Source organism: Octopus bimaculoides, chromosome 3 (assembly GCF_001194135.2).
Source record: "Octopus bimaculoides isolate UCB-OBI-ISO-001 chromosome 3, ASM119413v2, whole genome shotgun sequence".
Lineage (NCBI taxonomy): Eukaryota > Metazoa > Mollusca > Cephalopoda > Octopoda > Octopodidae > Octopus > Octopus bimaculoides.
The window spans coordinates 76,715,280-76,721,930 of record NC_068983.1 but is presented as its reverse complement, the minus strand read 5'-3'; positions in this window follow the sequence as shown (position 1 = coordinate 76,721,930).

Sequence of the window (6,651 nt, the reverse complement as noted above, 5' to 3'; positions counted from 1 at the left end):
TATATATATATATATATATATATATATATTATTTCTTATTCTTTTATGTTTCAGCCTAATAGTGTGACTATGATGAGGCACAGTCAGTGTGATCGACTTTTAAATGACCAATCTTCAGTTATTGGTTTTTGGGGAAGTAAGGAGTTCAACACTGGTGCCCTTTTTTGGCTTCCTGCCTTGATATTAGTTCATCTGGCACCGTTGATCAAGTTGCTTCTTGAAAACATATTCTCTCACGCCATGGATATCCCTCAGATATTTTGGCATTGTGTATAGGTACGTATATATATATAAATAACGAGATTCCGTCAGCTTCCATGTAGGAAATCCACTAACCAGGCATGGGTCGGCCCGAAGATACTCTACCTGTCATGCAGTGGAACTGAACCCAGAACCATATGGTTCAATTCAATTTTGATATATACCTTGTAGTTTGCTTCAGATAGACCGTCTACGGGTATCGACTAAAATATGGCCAAAATAGATTACATTGCCGAAGATACATGTAGAAATATGTAGATATTCGTTGAATAACATATAAAGAAAACATAAACGATTGAGCAAACACACTTTATGGCATAATACTACAATGGGTTAATCTCCACCTTACCAGTAGATCATTGCCTAAATATTATCATAGATGTTTTGCAAACAACTTGCACATGCAAGTGCTACGAGTCGAAAGGTCCGCATACCGGATGCCAGAAGATGTGTGGGATCATCAAGAGAGGATGCGCGCCGTTTCGTGGCCTACTTCTTGACAGCATCATCGCACACCGGCCTCTCATGATTATTATGGTTATCAGATATAGCTGAATATTTTTCTAGTCGTTGCTCACCGTTTCTTGTTAACCAAATCCAGTGGCTTACCTTTTCCACTATAGTTTGGACATCACTCGTGGTGGTATTTGTTTTACATCATCTCACTATTATTTCTGCAAGATTGGTAAGTGTAGTGTTTAAGTCATAAACACAAAGAGTTTGCTAAATCCAAACATATTCCACAGAATAGATACCTCACGTTGATTCAATTACAATCATTTCATTAGAATATAACAGTTAAAAAACAAATATCATTTGAACCTAAACCGCAAATTCAGTTCAGCCTATCAAAAGAAATGGAAAAAGGCGTGAGTGTGCGGGTGCGTGTGCGTGTGTGCGTGCATATGCGCGTGCGTATATGCGTGTTGCGTCCTTGTCTGTGACGGGTTTCTTTCAGTTGCCGTCTGCTATGTACTCGCATATACACACCTATATAGCCTAGTGCTGACGGAAACCTTGTGTATGGATTTGGTAGACCGAAACCGAAAGAAACCCGTCCTATATACACACGCACGCACGCAATCACACACACACACACACACACACACACACACACACACATATGTACATGAGTGTGTGCGACTCTTTGTATGTACTTGTTCCCCACCACTGGTTCTTACATCCACGTTTCTTAGCGGTTCGGCTAAGATCGAATGTACCAGGTTTACAAATGTATAGATAATAAATCCTGAGGTCGATAACTTCGACTAAAATGCAAGGCAGATCCTTTGCAGGGCCGCGGTCTCATGACTGAAATGAGAAGAAATACATAACACACATACATACATACATGCATACATACATACATACATACATACATACATACATAGGGAAAATCAAATGTTGATTTACAATTTACGATATAGCTAAGAGCAATAACAATAAAGCTTAGCAAAATTATATGAATAAATTTGCATATTCACATACTGTATTTGAATATGCAAACTTACTTACAGAGGGTTGCATGAATAAAATCCTCACTTATATTGATTAAGTAATTAAATGCTCGCTACTAAATATTTTCTGAATATGTATTGAAAAACTTCCTAAAGTTAGTTACGCCTCGTAAAGATGTCAGAGTGTATGTTAATTAATTAATCCTCGAATAATAAGAGGCACAGAATATCTTCTAAGCAAAGATTGCTTAATCTATAGTTCACATTGTACGGGTACGCAGTTCTTGTCAGTGACAGGGAATAGTACATAGTGCTCTTTTTCTATGGAATTCCATATGAGGTTGGTGAGAGATGTGTTCTGCCTTTGTCTTCGCTTTGGCATAATACAACGGCATTACGCCATCGAACTTCTATTTTTAAATCACTTGTAGCAACTATATATGCAAACGTTTTGCTTGAATATAGAATGTGTTTTTATATATGATGGTCTTTTGTAGACATTCATTTCCCATTGCACATTCCGCTTTCTCTCTTAAACTGCAACTTTTCACTTCATAATTAACAAATGAGTTCTTATTAGCGTTCTTCATGTTTCTACTATGTGTATTATTATTACTATAACTATTACTGTTGTTGTTATTATTATGGCTTTATGATAGTTATTCTTAAGGTTATTAACATTAATAAAATTGGTATTATTAGTATCATTATTTTTACTATCCTATCTATTATTATTATTCATAATGTTTCCAACGTTACCGTTATATATGCCAGTAACATCATTCGCATTACATGCGTGTGCGTGGCTGTGTGTGCGTGTGTGTGTCTGTGTGAATGCGTGTGCATACATGTATATGTGTAAGTGTATCTTTCTGCATAATTGTTGCTAATGTGTGTCTGTTATGAATCCTTGTGTCAATTATGCTATAATGGCCTGCATTAATATAGTACCGGACCCGACGAACTTAGACACACACACACATACACGCGCGCGCGCATACACACACACACACATACACACTGAAATATGCACATGTATATACATATGTTTACTTATGTAAATAAATTCGTGTTTTACCTGTTTCAGTCATTGGAATGTGCCATGCTGCGGTACCGTCGTCAAAGATTTTAGTCGAACGAATCAATCCCACAATTTAACTTTTTTAAAGGTGGTGTTTATTCTAACGTTCTCTTAAGGGAAATGTAAATAAAAAAAAACATCATTGGGAGAACACATACAAACACAAGACAGACATACATACGCATATGAATAAATATGATTTATATATAGTAGCGAGTAGTTGAATTTGTTTAACAGGAAACTGATTTCTGTAAAGGCAAAGATTTATTGTTACCTGTTTGTGTTGTTACCAACAATTTTGTGTCAACTACTATGTATGCAACATTTGAAGTGTTTCCGTGTCTAAAGTATTACTATTTGTCTATTGAAAAAATTGCGTCTACTATTGACATTGGTGGCCAAAGAATTTTAAACAAACATAGATTTCTTGGTTATGAGGATGTAGGTATTTAATAATTCAACTACTTCAAAACGAGGCTTCTAATCTATAATGGATATAAGTGAGAAGCGAAGGTAGCTGTGGGCCAGGGAGTTGCATTTGCGATGTGGAAGGAGATTCTCGGTGCGATGCAATCCGCCAGGAACGGTGCAAAATTTCCAGCCATGAAGCAGTCGTTCATCGTACAGGGTCAGAAATTCAGGTGAAACTTCGTAGCAGACACTACAAATATGAAGGAGAACAAGGGTAGGATTCTCAAAGGCAGCGCAACTGCGAGTTTACTGCTCATGAGTACCTTAACACAAATATTGTCACACGTACATTTCGTGGAACTGTCTTCATTTTATAACTGCAATAAAACTCTGTTATCTAATGGATCAACATTTGTTTGATATGCTGCAGTCTACAGTGTATGTTAGGAAGATGTTGAATTGGTCCACTTTCTATGTGAAGGTTTTGCAAAAAGTTATGGTGGGATAGAGGAACAAAATTTGTCTTGCTCCGAGGCACTTCTCAAAGACTGGTTAAAAGCAAGGTATTGTAAACGAAGATAGACTACGGGTATGGACTGAAACGTTCATAGACTGGTCCAGATACTCTTAGGGAATGTAACCAAATGAAGTTTATTTTTCAGCATGGTCCCCTTGTGGTCTATGCACTTCTTCCAGAGCTGTTGCTGTACTTGGAACTCATTGGTAAAGAAACTTTCAACATGGTCAAAATGATATCAGCAGCAGGTATAACGTCATCACTGCAATACTTGTTCCCAGGCAAGTGCATTTTTATGTTAGGGATCAGATGATAATCAGATGGCTCCAAATCAGGAGAATAGGGTGGTTAAGCAACTAGTTTAAATCTACAGTCACGCACAGCAGTCATTGAAACCAAAGATGATTGTGCTGGAGGATTGTCCTGACGAAACAAGACAACTTTCATCAATTGTCTGGATTTTGGTCTTGATAGGTTCTCCATTGATGGTGTGGCTATTTTGAGGGTAGTCAATAAAGACATTGCCTTTTGCATCCCAAACTACTGAGTTCATCACCTTCCTTGCAGATGAAACGACTTTAGCCTTTCTTAGACCAGTTGAGGAGGAATGTTTTTAATGTATGGATTGTCCCTTTTCTCTGGCTCACGGCAATGAACCCAGCATGCAGCCGGGGGTAGGAGACATTTAAAGAAACCAGCTACATCTGCCTGAAATCTTCGCCATGCCAAGTTCTTTGTGCAATATATTCTCAAGTCTTTCGCGGGATATGCTAATATCCTTGACTATTTAAATCATAATCAATCACCTGCAATCCATTACCATGTGGTGAACATCAATATTTCCCTAGGTAGTGATATTTGCAGGACACCTAGCAAGATTATCCCTTCTACTTAAATTTAGTTTCCCACATTTGCCCTGTTGATAAAGATGGAGCATCATCGCCTAATGTAGCAACCATGTCGCATTAATGGCCTTGAGGATTATAACATTTTTCTGTAGGTACTTGATAATACTACGATTCCAAAGATTGTCCATTTTCAAGAGTGATCACTACTAGTTACTGTTGACGTTTAACTTGAACAGTCGGATGTCAGTTTACCTGGAGTAAAAACAATGTAATTATTAATAAGAAAAGTTAAAATTAACGCTTACCAGATTTCACAGCTCTTGCACCAACACTTCATAATCAACCTATGAACTTTTCAGCCGAACGCCGTAAAGACTAGAGAAGGTGATTGGCACTAAAGTTTTTTTCGGGACAAATGAAAAGAAATGGAGTATATATTGCTTCGTGTTTGTGGGATGTTAGCTGACTCTTTGCTCGCTGCCTAGTTGATTTGTCTTCTGTGAAATCACACATATTTCATCAGCCAGGGGTAACAATCATATATAGTTGCAACTATGCTCGTGTTTATTACTCTATGCCGGATAAATTTTAACCACGTGATATTAATATTATTCAATAATTATTGCCATACATTTACTAATTTTATTACTATCACAAACCGTACTTCTGAAATCCTTCATAAGCTTCTATATTTTATTTATTTATTTACTGCCCACAAGGTGCTACACACAGAGAGAACAATCAAAGGGATTAAGTCGATTATATCAACCTTAGTGCGTAACTGGTACTTATTTAATCGACCCCGAAAGGATGAAAGGCAAAGTCGACCTCGGCGGAATTTGAACTCAGAACGTAACGGCAGACGAAATACCGCTAAGCATTTTGCCCGGAGTGCTAAGGTTTCTACCAACTCGCCTCCTTGTAACAAATATACTTCTATATTTTACTGTAACCTCTACCTAAAGCAAGCGAGAGTATTTCATCAACTCGTGCTACAATGGTTTCTGACATACCATTAACTGCCAGCTTCTGATTCTAACACCAGCCAGTAACCTTCTTTCTCAGTAGCGTTCGACACTTCCTAGTGACCTCCATACATTCAACAACACCAGTCTACAAATAGTGCTTACGTCACGTCATCTGAACAAAGCAGTTCAAATGATACCCATTCTACAATCAAAAGCTGTTCTAACTACGTGTGAAACCCTTGTGGCTGAGAAGCAACTATTCTCATGATCAGAAGTGTTTTTACATTTCCATGCAGTCTTATGCAAGTGGATTTTTAGTGAAACTATTAACACATACACACATGCACACACACGTAAACATACATACACACACACGTACACATACATACACACACATATGTCTGTGCGTGTTTTTGTGTCTCACTGTTCACTATAAAAAGTGAAAATGTCGATATTCCAGGTAGAAATTTGTTTTCTTCCAACAAGCTTTTCACCTATCATTAGCGTGATGTCATGGAACAGTTATGTTTCTCACGTATACACCTAGACATAAACTCACACGCACATACTCACCCATATATACATACAATTATAAACACATACATACAGACATTCAATGTACCAAATGTATCATATATATTTTTGCAACTGGGAAAATTATCATCAAGAAAATAAATGATAATTTCTGTCCTTCGGAATTTTCTAGTAATTGATGTATATATTTGTGGTGTAAATGACAATTTCTGTGCGTTTGACAAACAAGTGTAGATGATTGCCAGAACTGTTAGCGAGTGCGACGTAGGATATCGGCACCTGGAGACTGGAGGTAACACGTGCGTTGACACATTACAAAGCGTCATTGTCTCTTATAAAATCATTTGCTTTGGATGATGAAGCCGAAATGTCATGAACAGACATAATAGATCGCTAGCCACTACGCATTCTTTATCTTCTCTACCTGTTTCTTTCTGTGTTCCTTTCTGTGGAAGAGCGTAGGCTCGAAACGTTAAAGACATCTGTTTGTTATCTAAACCACCTGGCTTCATTTTCGCTGTTTTGTTTTTGTTTTTTGTGAATTCTCCCTATATATATATATATGTATATATAT